At 43.7% G+C, this 17502-nt stretch overlaps 1 long non-coding RNA gene across 29 annotated transcripts in view; it reads left to right on the top strand.

The window, feature by feature from the left end:
- Window positions 1-204: 204 nt before the first annotated feature.
- Window positions 205-17502, top strand: part of LOC114017065 (uncharacterized) — a 206799-nt gene continuing 189501 nt past the window's right edge. For all 29 annotated transcript variants that reach the window (XR_008731891.1, XR_008731890.1, XR_008731889.1 and 26 more), the window contains exon 1: window positions 205-341. This is a non-coding gene — a long non-coding RNA (uncharacterized LOC114017065). The remainder of the gene's footprint in view (window positions 342-17502) is intronic.

Below are 17502 nucleotides of genomic sequence, written 5' to 3'. Positions count from 1 at the left end.
GCGCGCTCTGGCCGTGCAGCGCCACGTGCCGGCCCGGGGCGGGAAACGGGCCCGCCGCGTGCCCCGTGCCCACCGCGCCCCGCCGCCCGGCCCCGGCGCAGGCGGGTGAGGGGCTGCGGCAGCGCCGGGCGGGCGGGACCCCCGGGACCCCCGCCAGAGGCTCCCCCCCCGCCGGCACCGACAGCCGCCCCCGGGGGAAGCTCGCCCGGTGCCGCCCGGCGCTGCTGCCCCGCGGTGCTGCCCGGTGCTGCCGGGTGCTTCTGCCCCGCGGTGCCGCCCGGCGGTGCTGCCCGGGCCGCTGGTAGCGGAGGAGCCGAGCGGGCGGACGGACGGGGCAGCCGGTACGTGTCGCAGCGGCCTCGGTGCGCCTGGGCTGCGGGGGGCGGCGGGCGCCTGCCCTGGCCCGGGGGGCGCGGCGAGGCAGCCGCAGGCTTTGAGTGTAAAACTTTAAAAACCGAGTTGTTTTTTCTTTTCCTAGTGGGGTGCCCCTCCAGCCAGCCACGTGGTCCCAGTGGTCCCACCCAGTGGTGGGTGTCCCCGGGCACGCAGCCCCCCGGTGCTGAGGCGGGCGGCCCCCGGGCCCTGGAGCAGGATCAGCGCCGTGCGGTGCCAGTTCCCCCCCCCCCCCCCCCCGTTGCGGTACAGGTGGTGGGTTTGTGCCCACGGGAGAACAAAGCAAATGTGAGGCGTGTGGCGTGTGCTCGTTTGTAAAGCACTGTATGCAAAACCCTGGAGTTCATCTGCTATAAAAATATGACAAGGCTTCGCCTGGGAAGAGCTCTGGGTGGAAGCCGGGGGTGGAAGCCAGGGGTGACGGCCGGCGTGACGGGGGGCGCGCTGCTGCGGGCGCGGGGCGGCAGTGCGGGTGCCCCTGTGTGCGGGTGGCCGGGCAGCCCTCCAGCCACCATGGGGGCCCGGACATTGCGCGCGGTGGCAAAGTCCTGCGTGGGGTTGTTGGCGTTTTTCCTTTCTTTCGGAGGTGGAACTGTCTGGGCAGAGCTCTAAAAGGCAGCTGGCCTGTCGGAGGGACAGGCTGTGCAATCACGAGGCCCGCTTTACCGTTTTCCTGGTGCTGAGTCCCGCCGCTCCACAGGGCGTTTGCTTTTGCTGTCAGATCTATGTGCCTGACTTACACTTTTGTGGGGTGAAACTGCTCTGCTCCAAGGACACCTGTTAAACAGACACAGCTCACAGAGAAAATGTGTTTCAAAGAGGTCAGTGAGTGATGGTTCCTGGTACTTCCATAGCCTCTCTGCTCTCTCCTGGCCTTCAGGTATCTGTGCAAGTATTTCTGGGATGCTCTTTAAAACGTTTTTTTTTCTTTTTTTCTCACCAGGAAAGTAGCAATGTGGCAAGAGAGCGATGTGTGCGTGGATATTGATAGCTCTAGGTCACTGTAGTTCTCTGGCATTCAAAAGATATCCCTGCTGTAGAAGGCCTAAATTAGAAGCAAAATGTAGATTGCCAGGGCTGATGATTAAGTGGTGGCAAAAGTCTGGTTCATCTCTCCGTATCGTATTTGGTCTTGTATGTCCTGACAAGCTTAATTTGGCCAGTATTTATAATCTAAGCTACAGTGAAGTGAGAGGTGGAAAAGCTGCAGGTTAGATCTAAAAGATGTGTCTTTTGTGCATCTCACAGTAGCCGCTGTTGCTTTTCACAGCAATACCCAGCGGAGTTCCATAGTTCCATAGGAAGCATCTCGGGATTTTTTGTCAGCTCCAGCGGTTTTCGATTTGGCTTGAATGATTTAATTTCAACAGTAGTTTCTGCCGTATTAGTGAAACTGACAGGGCTAGGTGTGTAACTCAGCAGATGCGTGGCATGAGAGGGAATGTCACCATGTTTTGTCAGATTTCTGGGTGACACTTTGAAGCCACAACAGATTCTGACTTCTTGTAATGGCAGTATGTGGCACTTCCACTTTTCTCATCCCCGCTCAAGGTTATAAGATTAAGTTTGAAAAGTGGGTCTTTGTTATCCATTAAGGAAAGAAATAGAGCCAAAATCTGCTTATGCTCATCCGGAGAGTTTGGCCTAAGAGATGTGTGCTCAATGAAGGTTACATCTGTGGTTTTTGAGTTGGTACCTGGTCAGTGCTTTGCCAACCATCTCTGCAAAATTCCTGTGACTGCCAAGCTTTAGCACTGGCAGACTATTGAATAGTCTTTTTCATAGGCATGAATTTCATACTAGATACACACGTTTTCCAAACTACTATGTCACGCAGTTGTATATCTGCAAAAGCAAGAGCCAAAACAGTGCTCTGTATTTTTTGCTCCTACTTAAACTGCATGCCCTGCTTCTGCAGGACTTGACTGTAGGGCTTCCCTTGAGGTTTACTTTGGCTGCATTTGAAACTAGGAGCAGCTTGGGATTTCTTGTAACATGCATTTTGGAGGAAGAGGGAAGGTGAATTTCTCAAAACTTTAAATTCTGTAAGAGGTAGTCAATGACTTGGAAGTATAATTTATACTTCCACCTACAAAATTAGAGGACAAAGGGAAACTGCTGTGTGATTTGAATAAAGACCTTGGCAAGCAGCAGAATTTTTCCTGATACTGTCCTGGCCTGTTGATGAGCCTCAAAAAAACAATCAAGAAGTAGGAAAAAGTCATAAATATTGGAGCTCTCATTCCCAGTGCTTGAAAAAGCCCCAGGCAGAAGTAATTGGAAAATACTTAAGATCTTATTGTTATAAGATGGCCACATTTTCTTTTAAAATTATAGTGCAATAATCTTTACTGGTGTGGAGAAGCTTGGTGAACGTAAAAAAATACTAATAAAGAATAGTTAGGAATGGTTCTGTTTTCAGTGGAAATAATCACGTTATTCTTGCATGTAATGTTGTGTCTAATATTATAGCAAGCTGCTGCAGTATTCCTGCCTCTTGGAGAAACAGCATGGAACAGTCTCCATCAAGGGTGCAGAGCTTCCATGTTAATAGTCAAGGTGCTGTTATCAGCGAGGAGTCTGAAAGAATTGTAACAAGTCCTAGTATTTGGTGCAGGGAAAAAAAAAGGTGTGTAACAGTGTGGCTGGGTATGGGAGGAAGGGTTTTATGTAGAGGAGTGAAGGCAGAGGGTTGATTAGTATTGATAACATGCAGCTGTGGCCTTGCCTCGAAGGCAGTGGGTTGATGACATGGATGATGTGCAGCTGTAGCTCATTCCTGCTAAGTAGTTAAATAGCCCTGAGGAGTGAGGTGGTTGGGTGGGGTTTGGTTGGAGGAGAAGCAGAATGGATGGGAGAATTTGACTGATGGTAAGGTTTTGTTGTGGTTGGCTAGTTTTGATAGTGCTGTGATAACGGGTGCCCTGTGTGAGGCTGACTGAGTTGGGTTCTGAGTACAACAACTGGTGTCCAATGTAGCTGAGACAAGCAGGAGAATCTGTACTCAGTAACACTGTGAGAGGTGAGCTGTTGCAATTAATTGATATGGGTGTGTTGTGATGTTTGTTGTCCATCTTAACTTAATTACAACTGTTTTATATGCTATATTGAGCTGATGTGGGCAAACTGAAAATCTGTAAGGCTGAATTTGCTTGCAGAGCAAAAGAAAGTAGGTACTGTTCTGACTTCTGCTGTGACTGAAGAATGATGGTATGTTGCAGGTGGTAAATGCTATTTAACTTCTCTCTCTTCTTTTGTATTGGGGTCTTCTAAATTGGTCCCCAGGATGAGTTACTTTAGATGTGTTATTCTGAACAGGCTTGCAGTTCCCAGCAGTGTTGTTATGTAGGGGAGGAGCACTTGGTTTGATGTGCTCCTGTGGGCCCTCCTGCCTTGTTTCAGCGTGCTATCTGTAGTTACTTTGGTAGTGGGGTGCTTTCCTAACAGCATTTAGGATAGGCTCCCTGTGCCTGCAGGGCCCTCAGCACCTGCCAGAGCCAAATGCTGCACAGGGATGCTGCAGGGCTGAGCTGTAATTCCCTGTGGTGCTCTCAGGGGCATCTGAAGCAGTGTTGCCCATCTGTTTTCCTGAGGTCCTTTTCAGCTTTATGTTTCTGTGTTTCCATGATGCTACTTGTTTTACTGCGTTTCCTCACAAGGGTCTTAAATAATTCCTTACACTTACATTTCTATGACATTTTTGCTAACCAGGTGGGAGTTCATGGAAGGAGACTGAGAAAAAATTTATGTACTTTCTGGCAGGTAAATTCACCTCAAACCCCCAAGAGATTCAGAGGAAGGAAGGGGGCTAATTATCTTATTGGGAATATGTAGGCTGAGAGCACAGAAACTTTCATTTGCATGCTGTTTCATGTGAAAGGGAGGATAAAATCTGCATCTTCCTGCATCAGAGACAATGATATAACTGTAAAACTTCAGAGACTTTGTGGTGTTCCTCACAGGTATCTTGTGTTCCGATGCTTCAAGTACTGTAAGAATTTGCGAATTGGTTCATCATCTAATTGGATAAATGATTAGAATATTTACACTTAGTTTCTAAACACCTGTATTTTATGGCTTGGCAAATAACATATGTTTCTGAATATTTCTGTGAGTAGCATGTTAATGTCACAGCATATATTGCTTCATTTTTTAAAGTTCTGTCTTTAATCTGTTCATTGCATTTTGTTAGTACCTCTAGGTCATTAGTGAAGTGACACCCAGGGGGGAAGAGAGAAATCAAATGACAATGCAGGTGATGTCTGACATTAGCCAAATGTCAGGTTTTCTGATGGAAGCATCAAAATTAATCTGAAAATGTTATACCAGTTTTAGTCATTTTCCTAAGAGATTGAAAATACAAGAGGCAGGCTGATGACATTTTGATTATAGTCTCAAATTGCGAAGACCTTACAGAACATACCTTCTCCTCTCACATAATTAAAACCTGCTGTCACCTTGATCTTTATTATATTTTTTTATGTCCTGGAAGGTCTCTTGAGTTTTGCGTGCTATCGATCCTTGTTGTTTGAGTAAATTTGACATGTCAATATTGCTCAGATGAGCAAATGGCTCTTTTACTTTGTATTTAAGGGTAAAGATGGAGGTGGGGGAATACATAGTAGAAGCAGCACTGTAAGATTATCAAGCCACTGGTACCCAAATCAGTGCAAGAAAGAGGATTGAAGAAGATGAATTGTGACTCATTAAAATGCTTAAGCGCGTGTCTAGCTTTAAGCCCTTGGGTTAATCCCACTAAGTGTGATTTCTGGGGGTACCCTCAGGTTGTCCTTAGGATCAGTTATGCTGTTTGTAAATACAGCGAACCTACAGCAGCAGCCCCGGGTCACCTGCTGGTGCATGCCAGGCTCTGCAGGGCTATATGGGCTCAGCTGCTCGCTGTGTCACCAGGTGGGTCCAAGAGCCTGCCTCTGGCGGCTTGAGAGCCAGCTGGGCTGGGGAGGGAGGCAGGGTCATTGGTGCTTTCAAACTCACTTTGAGTAGTGTTGCGGATATAGTCATGGGCTACTGTGACTCCTTGAGGGCGTCAGCAGACTGCTGAATCCAGACCCAAGATCCATCTGAGCCAGAGAAGTTATTCTTGTTCTCCATACTGGAAATAAGGATCACCACCCCCCCTGCAACTCTTCCCACCCACCCCCCCCCCCCCCCCCCCCCAACTACCCTATATAGTTACTGTTTAAGCTACTCTAAATGCATCCCCAGCATCTAGTTAAGTCTTATCAGGTTGCCCAGAGCAGCTGTGGGTGCCCTATCCCTGGCAGGGCTCAGGGCCAGGCTGGATGGGGCTGGGAGCCACCTCGTCTGGTGGGGGGTGTCCCTGCCCATGGCACGGGGTTGGAACTAGAGGATCTTCAAGGTCTCTTCTGACCCAAACTGTTCTATGATTCTATGAAATACATAAGCCAGTTGATCTTTGGATTGGCAGTGTCTCAGAACAAAAAAGTGAAATTAATCATTGCCTTGGTGATCCTTGTGTGCTGCTGACTCATCCAGTTTATGGTTGAGTAGCCAGGGAGGGCAGAAGGAAAGCTGGCAGGTGCAGGCGGTTGGGCACTCACAGCAGCTTGTTGCTTGAGCCCTGCTTCAGGCAGACTGGCTGGTCCTCCTGCTGCAGACCTCCCTGTTCGGGTGCTTTCTCTGCAGTGATGTTCAGTCTACTGCTGCCTCATGAGGACAGCTGTGCTGAGCAGCAGCAACATGTTAAGTTTTGTGAACTGAGGTGCAGCACTTTCAAGAAAAGCTTGCCCTTCAACAGATGCCTCATCTTAGAGGAGCTGCTGCTGCTTTATCTGCACGCTAACCCAGAAAATGAATGGTGCAGTAGCCAGAGAGAGGAAGATCTTTCCCAATTTAAACCATTTTAAAGCATATTTAGTTCTGCCATCTGTCGTAAACAGTAAAGCATCCTGCCTGAGTGTATTGTAAAGTGGCATTTTTATGGTGACAGAGTATAACCGGCTCTAATGTAGTTGAAGGGTACTGTATGCAGCTCTAGTGGTAATTCTAAGCGTGATGCAGTGGAAGGGCTTGGGAGCCCCTGGTTCAGCTGCTGAACAGGTGAGGTGCTTTGCAGAACAACTCTCTGCAGATCTTTGAGAGAGGTTCAAAGTATTCATTTCCAAAGCAGGCTTTCTGGCCCCTGCTAGGGAATGTTTGCCAAACCTTTGGCTCTAGCAAGGTCTAAAGTTAGTCTAGTGGTCCTAAAAATGAGCAGCTTCAGAGGGAAGGTGTTCCCTGTGTCACAGAATACCTGAGTGTATCTGCTTTTCCTGTACACACTGCTCTTTGCAATCTCTGAGTTTTTAGCTTTTTTCTGTCACTAACATACGCACGTGAGGACTAAAAGGATTAACTTTTAAAGTTTTGATTTAAATCTCAGAATCTGGAAGCTGCTGCTTACGTTCTTGAGGATGTTTATACCATTTGTGTGGAAACAGAAGATTCTGTTGTGTCTAGCTCCTGACACTGAAAATGCTGTTTAGGTAGATGCTGTACAGCTGCAGGTGCCAGTAGATTGTTTTAGTTCAACTGCCTTCAAGTAAGATCTTTTGTTGTTTCAGATGTGCTTTCCTACTTTATTTGCTGCACAAATACTTCCTCTGGAGTTTTTGACACCGAATAAAGGTGATGGAAGCCTGGCAAGGTTCAGTCCTGCCACTGCATTGCGTTTGTGAAGTCTGACATCACCAGCTCTGGCAAGGGGCGTTCTTGAAAAAGGTTTTATTACTGGATCCTCAGCTGAAACCCCAATTAGCGCAACTGGTGCAGAGCTGAAGTATTGCAAAACACAGTGAGCCTGTGGATGAGAACTTATATAGGAATATTGTGAAAGTTTAGGCTTTTGTTTGAAATCAGCAGTTAATACTGCGTGCCCCCCGCCCCTTCTTCCCTTCCTTTGTAGCTACAATCATCTTAGTGCAAACGGATTCCTTTGCAGGCAGTAATGATCCTGTTTCCTGCGGTTTTCTCTGCAGTCGCACAGCTGAAGCTGTGTGGGGTTTGACCACAGGGATCATTCTTGGGAAAGAAGAGGTGCCTCTTCCCTCCCACCTCATTGGAACTGCCATGTGTGGGTGCCGAGTAGCTCATCCGATGTTCCTGGAAAGCACGGGGTGTATTGAGAGCGCCAAGATCTGCTGCACTGTCTTACACATGGGTGTTCCATATGAAGAGTGGGTATGGGCAGTGTTATTTGTAGCTGTGGTGTGCTGGGGTTCAGAGCACTTCAACCTGTTGTGGGGAACAGAAGTGAATTGTGGCTGGTAGGGTTTGGTCATTGCCAGCACTGAAGTGACCACTCTGTGTTACAGATGCAGTGCATGTCTACTTCAGGACCAGGAAAGCACCTCTGTGCCCAGGAAACCTGTCAAATCTCCGAGTCATTAGGATTCCTACCCAAGTTCTGGGCAAGCGTGCCCAGGAAAGGTGAATGGAAATTGAGATAGCTGCAGTGGAGGACTGTTAGGGTGATTGTGGAACGTAGAGCCTTTTGTCTGTGAAAGAACTAGACTTTCCATGGAGAATGTCCTCATCCTGGTTTTTGTGGGGGAACACATCCTAATTAGGGGCACGGGATTTCTGGCACCACTGATAAGTGGTTTTCTGCATAGCTCCAGTTAGAAGGATGAGTAGCCTCATAAAAATCAAGTAAGATCAAGGCTAGTTGAAGTGACTGTAATGGGAGGGCGGCTTAACGCTGCCCAGCCCAAGAACTGGAGTACATGCTGAGTCTGGTGAAAGGAACAGGTTATGGCATCTGCAAGTCCTTACTACTTGTCTCTTGAAGTGAACAAAAGCTCTTATGTCAATTGACATAACAAAGAATTCTGTGGCAGATTTTTTCTGGCTTTAAATGAATGGCAGGGCATGTAAAACAAATGTGTGTAACATAAGATTATTTTAAAAATAGCAGATGTTTTGACTGTTGACTGCAAACATGATTTTCAGTAGTAAATTCCACTGCAAGGGGGAGCAAGGGAGACTGTCCCAAGAGGTTTTTCTGGACTGTCTTATCCTAAAGATTTGCACAGGGTTTCCTGTCAGTGGCTTTTATTTGCTCGTGTTTCTCCTGATGGATGCTTTTTGAAAAGTGGTCTTTAATTCATATGTACTAAAATTTGCATTCCCTTAATGCAAAACAGATGCACTGATATCACCAGTGACAATGAGTTAAGCTCAGTTCAGAGTTTTCTCAAGGATATTAAAATGTTATGGAAGACTAATGCCCAGACAAGAAAAATCCCACAACAGTCCTAAAGCAATCGTGGAAAAAATGATGTGGATATTTGGACTTTACATTTTAATGAGACTCTTTGGAAACCTTAAATCCATTTTAGTTTCCTCTTCTAGGCTTACAGAAGGGAGAAGACAATGGCTGTAAAGAGAAAATTTGGCATTAATGTCGGTGAAGAAAAGGGTTATGCTAGAGTATTAAATTCCTTTGCAGATACCCTCTGCATATAGTGAATAAGTAGAAATAGGTTTAAGAAACACTGTAAAATTAAACTTTATAAGATTACTTTTTTATGGAATATGCAGTGGCTGCCACATAGAATAAATGTATGTTTTTCATTATATTTTTATTATGCATTTAAAGCACATTAAGGAGCAAACAACCATCAAAGAAAAAGAAACTTATTAGATTTAGCAAGTAATCATATCAGTTTTATGTATGGTTATATTTCTTGAAAACAGGGAAAGATGCATGTCAGATGTCCTTTCAGGCTATTTAGTAAGACATTTTTCTTTGGCAGAACAATATTAATGGCTCTTTTGCTATGTTCATGCTGTATTGCATGAGCATTTTGTCTTTTTTATTATAGTTTCTTATAAGTGTGCCATTACAGCTTGAGCAATCCAGTAGAGCATGTGGAAAAAATATATTACTTTGATTTTTGTCTCTAAATGGGCATTAGTTTGTATGTGAGCTTCTAAATTGTTTAAACATTTAGGCAAACATGTGCGGTTTTGTGGATGGTCTTGAAGAGTCATTTCACATTGTCCTCCAGAAATGAAATTTGTGCAGTTATGATAGTTTAACATAGGTTTGGAATATTTAGTGATCCAAGGTTGGTTTTGTCTTTTGGTTTATCTTTTGTGGATAACGTTATTTGTCATCTGTTCTTCATCAATGTTAAATACGCCTCAGGTTTTGGTCTCTGCCAGGCAAACCTCCACTGACTGCTTTCCCTGCCATCCCCCAGCCCTGACTGGGGCTGCCTCCTGCCCATGCTCAACGTTTTAGCTTCAGGACACCAGCTTGCCTCAGCTGGTTACTGGTGCTTTGGGAGCTCTATGTGTCCTGGCTATGTGATTTATGCTGTTGGAGGGCTGGTCCTTGGCTATCGCTTCTCAGTGTTGGGGGTGTGTCTGTATTTCAGTTCAGGAGGTGCTTTGAGGCATCTGTGCTGTATGCCATGTGTTGAGTACATCGGGCTGCCCACGCTTCAGGAAATGTATTGGCGATGGGTATTTTTTTAGTGCTTGCATATATCTGAGTTCCCCTGATCAGTGTATTTTTTGAAAGGATGACATTTGCAATTGCTGGTCCAAGATGTTTGGAAATGTCGCAAACAAATTGCCCTTCAGTGATCTTCATTTCAGTCCTGCAGCTTCTTAGCAGGGCTGCTGGGCGCATGGGTTTTCTTCTAGAGCCTGTGGTCCCCTCAAGCCTCCAGCCCCCTGGTTCAGACACCATGACTAGATGGGCAGGGGTGACGTTGGCCAGTTCTTGGATGGGTAAGTGGCCTCCCAAGAGGTACGCCTGAGTCTGGGCTTAATTACTGCTTGTCTGAGGCTTTGTGGGCTGGTTACAAGGCAGATGTTATGATGAATTTGTATCAGTGCTAGAAGGAATTTAACATTGTCTAGACTTGGATAAAATACTGGTTTTGTTGGCCTAAGTAATACCATTGTAGTAAAGTTAATGTGAGTATTGAATGGGCACTTTAATGGAAGTGCTGAAAGCCAAAAGGGCAATGCTTGTTTTCATGGTGAATCGCTACAGTAAATTTAGCAATGAGACTTGACATTCTCTGCCTAATAAGAGCAATTTTTATGCTCAAGTTGTGACTCTCTTTATACAAAGGAAAAATAATGTTAAGCAGTAGTGTATAGCTTTAGCAGCTTCACAGTTTCTACAAATGTCAAAGTACTTAGTCATTTAGTTGACAAATGTCACTTCAGAAAAAATAATTTCTTAGTGGCAACCTGATTTATATTTGTGTAACACAATCCTTTTTTTTTGTAAAAAGTAGATTTCTTTTAAACAATTGTTAATCTAAGATTCATTTCACTGAGTTTTGGGATACCATATTTTTATGCCATCTATTACTAGAGCAACATCCTTGAATTTCTTTTTGTACAGAAGGTCCTTCAGCAACTTTTTCATCATGTATTAAACATTATAGGTATGTTAACTCTTGAATTATTATAGGAAAATTAGTTAAGGGTATGTATGCAGTAGTGATCTGGGGCATCCTAGACAAAGTGGAGCTCTGTTGCTCTGGGCAATGGGCATAGGTGAGAAGAGGCCACAGGCTTTGCACAGTAACAGTGACGAGGAGTTTCACTGATACGCAGAGGTGAAGGATGTGGCATGGTGAGTGACTGCTGTTAATCTGACTTAGAGCCCTGTGTTGGGTACCTCTGTGACAGCCAACGCAAGTTTTTATTAGTTTGGTGCGAAAAGTCTGTGCATCTGTGAATTAAACTAACTCAAAGCTAGATTACGCAGTTGGACAGCTTTTTGTGACCCACTGCGTACTTCATGCTGCATTTAATGTGGTATAAGCCAAAATTTGTTAACGTCAAAGCATCTTCAGCACTTAAGTTTGGGAACATATTCAAAACATGAAAGATAGCCTTAAAAGCTACAAAGAAAAACAGTAAAAAAAATTTGTAATTAATAGATCACTTCTTCCTCAAGCACCATTTAGGGTTTTTAGGTTTTGTATTTGCTTGTAATTTGCACCACACACACACCCCCCCACCATGCTGCTAGGAAAGCATTGTTCCTTTCTTGCTCCTTCTTTCTGCATGACTTCTGTGCTTTTTTTTGAAACATTTAATCAAAATCTGTGTCTAGTTGCATTAAGCTGTTTCTGAAAGTGTTCAGAAAAATGACTACTGCTTTTGCAGCAGGATGTCTTTTTGTTGGGCTCAGTCAGCTGTGGGATTGTATGGTTTAAGTGTTTAAATAAAGATATCACATTTCTTCATGTCTTCAGGAACATATGCTGTAAGACCAAGAAATGCCAGAGAAGGATTTAGGAAAATTACAGAAACTGATATGCCATTGTTTATAGTACTGAGTTGTTACCTTGTTTTACAGTTACATTGTTCCAAAATTTAAAGGGTTTCCTTGTTTATTTGAATGAAATGACCAAGAAAGAATAGTAATCACGGGGAGGAAATTAATTTACAAGATTAGAGATAAGTGTGCTTTGCTTGAGTGATAGGATACACCAGAGTGAGCGCAGTAATGTACAGCTGGCTTGTAAAAACAGCCATCCAAATGCTGCCTCTCCAGCAGAGTAAGTAATGTTCACTTGCTGCAGCTGCTTTCAAAGTTATTTGGCTGAAGATTCAGCTGAATTATCTGAGACAGGTTAGCCTTGCTTGAGGGAGTGTTATTTTGTAGAATTCTGGACTGATGAACAACTGGAAAAGTTTCTTCTAGATTCTGCGTGGTTCACATAGAACAGTAAAGACTTGTGGTTTATTTCCAAATGGGTATGATCCTCAGATAGATGCTGTTTATTTGAGCATAACTTCAGTTTAAGGAGCTTCCACTCTTTGGGGGGTCTTGGCCATCAAATAAAGGGAGAAAGGGTGATAAGCACTTATAGAGATAATACTAGTGCTTATTTTCTGTCCCAGATGGATGGGATAGTACAGGGATGTGCCTTTGTAGAAATGCTAGAGGATTTATTAATGGCTTTAAATTTTAATCTGTGCAGTCTGTTTCATGAAAAACTTCCCTCATACTGTGCAACAGATCCTGTTTTTGAGTCTCTGATCATGTGTGATTTTTTTGCTGTATGTACAGTAGGGCTGGCCCTGGAGATGTGTGACGAATGTGACTTCTGGTCACATTTGTGCTGTGTGTTAGCTGGCTGCTTACAGTTGCTTCCCCAAAACTGACTGAAGTTGTCATCAGTGAGCTTGGAGTGGTACTTAGTCAATATCTAAATATTGTTTCCTTTATGCTTTTGTTTGGGGTGTCTATTATTATTTTCCCATCATAAGCACCTGTATTTTTATATATAATTTTCTGACAATTGTGCTTTTAATGTTAGGGTACATGTGTAATTCTGTCATTAGGACAGTCAATTGCACTGTTTAATGACGTTACCTCAATTTCCTTACAAAGCATAATTAATAAAGTGTGACAGACGTGCACACCGGCAGTTTTGAAGGACTGGTTCCTTACATGATAGCTTCATTCCATTAAGGAAAATGACAGAAAAGCATTTGAACTGTATTGCAAGGTGATTCTAAACTGGCTCTGATCAAAAATGTAAACTGAGTTTTGAAAGAGGGAAGTAAAAGAAAGTAAAAACTTGGCATTTAATTCAATAATTAATTTAAATTTAAACATTTAACCCTGAGAGAAGACTGACTAGATCAACTGTATAAACAAGCAGATGGCAATTGAAGGAGCTGCACTGCTGCCACCTGAGTTCCCCAAGCCGGGTGCTGCTGCAGAGGGTAATCGGCTTTTTTGGTTGGTGACCCAGGGTAATGATAACTTTCATGAGCGAGGATGCCCCTTCAGAGCTGGAGGAGTGTGACATTCAGTTGATTGAAGATGTGGCTGCCAGAGATTGAAAGTTCAACCTAGTGTCTGATTTCGATCTCTGCTAATGTTGGTGCGTGCTGTTGCCTGAAACTTGGGCAAAACTTGAGGCTGTCTTCAGATGAGTGGGTAAGAGGTCTTTTCCGTAAGTTGATAATGGAGCATGATTAGTGTGTTTGAAGACCCCTGGTGGGTGTGAGCAAGGAGGAGAAACTCTGGTGTCCTGACTGAACAGGATTGTGAGTTAAGAGACCACCCAGAAGCCCAAGGAAGATGAGATGTCAGTGAGGGGGGAGTGATCAGTAGTGTCAAAAGCAATGGGAAGGCAGGAGGGAGAGGCTGGAGGAGTGGGGTGCAGAAATGTCAAGAAAAGGAATGTTTTCCTGTTATTCCCTTAAGGTTATTAGCTGTAATGTTTCCAAAAGGTTAAGTTGAATCTATAGGAACAAAGATTAAGGGTGTTTGTGGGAGGCCTGAAAAGTGAACTGCTCTGATGAAGAATTCCTGTATGATTTTTCTTGGTTCAGTGTGTTTATGCAGATGATGCATTGTGTAACACTTACTAATGCTGAAATACTTCAGAATTCTGTCATACCCAGTGAGATAACATCTTTTTTTTTGAGGGATGCTAAAATTTCATTGTTTTCCAAAATCCTCCACAGAACAGAATGAATTTGTGCTGAATTATAGCAGTTTATGGATGCACATAAAGTAGCCTGGTGTGACACCAGCAGGGCCACATCAGTCACGGCGAGGAGAGTGCCTCTGAGCAAGGCAAGCCACAGAAGTAGCTTGTGTTGTTTCTGATCCGTGTAATCTAGTTTGCTGTTTCTTCAGAGCTGATGCTAACGGAGGGAAGGCAGGCTGTTGTGGGGAATGTTTGGCCTCAGTCCCTTTGGGGGTAGTAACTCCTTCCCCACCACGTGGGATGGGATACTTGCCCCTTGTTTGGAGAGGGTGGCGTGGCCTTGCTCCTGTGTCCCCATCCAGCTCTGCAGGGTCCAGCGAATAAATCTACAAGCCTGTCTCTCAGCTGGTGAAGGGGCTTGGTCTGCTTTGGGCTGCGAGGGGGAAATAGCCCCTTGTATTCCTTCTGCCTGGGAAGCGGCTGTTGGCTCCCAGCCCTTGAGTGGTGGCTCCTGGTTAGAGCAGTGTGCTCTGCTGTTTAATCCAATGTGTAAATTCACCTGGGGTGAAATTCTGCCATGCACCTTTCTAAAACCTTCAATATGAGCAGTGTGCTGTGCTGGTGCTCCAGTAAATTGTGGGGAAGGGGGGGTTTATTGAACTTCGTGGGCCATGGGCTATTTTTTTCTTAGCAACTGAGAACAGCTCTGGCCCACGTGGATTGGAAAATACTGGTCAAACTAATTATCATTTGAATGCTGATTTCTACCTCACTTTTCTAAAGCAGAGTCAAAGATTTCCTTTTATTCCTTTTGTCACATAAAATTGGTGTTATTTTAGTGCCTAACAGCCTCTAATCGTGGGACCTTGGTGTGCCTGGCTGCATGCAGACATAGTAGGAGTAGTCCTTTGCTCTGGAGCAAACCTACAATTTAATGGCAGAGATGGATGTGGGTTGGTGGGAGGAATATAGCATGTAAGCAAGATGAATAATGTGGAATCAAAATTAGCTCACTGTCTTCAAGTACTTTAAGAATTACAGAATTAAACATATGTGCTTTAAACTACACATGTGGGTAAGTGCTGTTCTAAACTGGGCTAAATAACGCACCTGCTTGCTGTCTTGCATTGACACCTCCAGGCATGGACGCACTAAGTGTGTTTTGAGGTTTTATATTTTTTTGACTTCAGTTTGACAGAATGTGTTTGAGAAAGTTAACATTGCGTACATGCTGGGTGGGCTTTCTCCCCTTGAAAAGCTGCTTTGAATTAATATCTCCAATGTGTTAAGACTTATAAAATGTGTCGTATGACTAAGATGATGTAGCTGATCCTGTCACCTATGGTAAGCTTCTGTTCCAGACATCAGAAAGGGTATTGTGTGCTCTAAACTGGCCTGTTCTCTAGATTTTTGGGGTGGAAAAGTTTGACATTACCTAAAGGCAGAGTCTACAGATGTCACCCACCCACATGGTTCCTTAAGCATGTAGGCTACTGTAAGCATTCGGTACCGTTTGAGTGATCTCTAATGAGGATAACAAAGCAGAAAGAAAAGGACTTATTTTGTGTTACTCTTAGAAGCCAAAATATGATTGAATTTTCTTCTGCCTTAGGATCTGCAAAGTAGTTACTAGAGACTTCAGTGCGGTATTAAAGACACAAACAGATTTGACAAAGTCTTCTTTTCCCCATGGAATTTGTAGTAAATAGAGATAAATTGTTTCATCTGTTTTCTGTTTATTAACCAGGACTGTATCAAATTAAGTTCCTCTAGTATTGGTGTAAGATGGAGATATAATCACTACAGCTCTATTTAATCATTTCTCTGCCAAAATGAGCTCATAGGCAGTGAGACTTGAAGAATTTACAGGCTCCATGTTAGGCCACGTGTGTGTGCATGTGCAGAGATGATATTTAAAGGTATAGCTTGGGAATATCTGCTAGAATGCTCTTTTATTCTCTCTTGCTTCATTTATTCCTCCTTTTGGTGGTACTTGTCTCACCTACAACTTTGATACAACATGATCATTTATTACCATTTTTTGTGCAGAGAACTGTTTTTGGAAACAAAAATGGATGTTTGTCTAAACAAAGCTTTTTAGAGCTGTGGTATCAGGTTGGAACGTGGCTCTGGAGGCGGTCTGGATCCATTCTCCCACTTGGAGGGGGCCAGCCAGGTTGCTAAGGTTGCATCTAGTTGAGCTTTGAGGTTCTCCAATGCTGGAGATCACACAGCTCGGGGTAACCTGATGTGAAAGCTGCAGTTGTTGTTGAGAGTCATCTAGAGAATGGAAGAACCCCCTAAGACAGGTTAGAAATGCACTGCAGTTTCATGTATGAATTTTAAGTTTAAGTAGCATCCTCCTCGCTGTTTTTGCTGAGTCTAAAAACTGAATAGTTTTGAACAACCAGTTTCAGAAAACAGTACGTACTTGGAGAGGTCTATGTCCCAAAACTGGTTGGTCCTTTTTGGCTTGTCTGTAATCACTAACTTATTTCAGAGTAGCACACAGGATTCAAAGAGTACTTTAGTTGTATTAATGTGGTAGATTCATTTGATCAAGTTACCTTTAATCTTTTGTTCACACACACACCCCTCGCAAACAAACTACCTTTGTCCTTTGTCACTTTTCCCATATCACCTTTTTGAAGCCTACATTAGCATTTAAAATATAGCTTTTCATTATTGTAGGCTTTCCATTCATTACCAGCCTTTGCTTGGGAGGGTACTAGGGCAACGTGTGTGTTACTGCTCAAGGGCAATCTGTTTTGTTAAACTTTAATGATATTTCAACAGCTCTCAGTAGGCTTGTCAAAACAGTGTAGCAATGCTTAGGTGCTCAGGAATATCCAACTTGTGACAATAGTCCTTTAACGATGGAAGTGCTTGTCTCCTATAAAGGAGATGGATAGCAAAGATCTTTTATTTCATCACCTCATGGTAGTGGAGAACAAAGCATTTCTTAGAGCTGCACTTAAGAGGTAAGTAGTGGCTGTACTGCTAGATGCAGAGTTTTGTGTAGTTTAGCACAGCCATATGGTTGTGACCTGGGTGATGCTTTCTCTTTGACATGGCTTGTAGGCTGCTGTTCTACTGACAATCTTGCAGAGATTTAGCCAGCTTTCTTCCCTCTTATGTGCAGGAGCGTGCAAATCCTGCCTGTGATAAATGTTTTGTGATGCCTTTGAATATTTAGGCTGTTGCAACTGCCTAACTAAGTAGAAACTGACTTTAGTTCTGTTTTGTTTTAGTTCCCTTTTAAGTGCAGGTGAGTATTCCACAATTGGTGGGTTCTCAAATAAGACTTCCCATAAGGTTTGTGTATTTTTTGTTTTGTTTTTTTGTTGGTTATTTTGTTTTTTCCCCCTAATCACTTTGTTTTCTTTTTGTAAAACAGCTTTGTAACATTGTAATTTTTTTGTAACATTACATGTAACATTTTTTGTAACAAAAGTTTGTAACATTAAATGTAACATACTGGAAGCTTGATGATCCTCATTGTGCTAATTATATTTCCTTTGCTGGAACGTCTTTCTCTACCTTCCACAAGTCATAGGTTTAGTAACTAAACTAGGCAACAGTTTCTGAATCAAGTAGTGTAGTTTTCTGCAGTATGGAACTCTGACAGTGATCATCATGGGTAGCACTGTGATGATAA

This window comes from Falco cherrug, chromosome 4 (genome assembly GCF_023634085.1).
Source record: "Falco cherrug isolate bFalChe1 chromosome 4, bFalChe1.pri, whole genome shotgun sequence".
Lineage (NCBI taxonomy): Eukaryota > Metazoa > Chordata > Aves > Falconiformes > Falconidae > Falco > Falco cherrug.
Note: the sequence above shows the minus strand (reverse complement) of the source record. Positions and strands in the feature narration are given on the sequence as shown.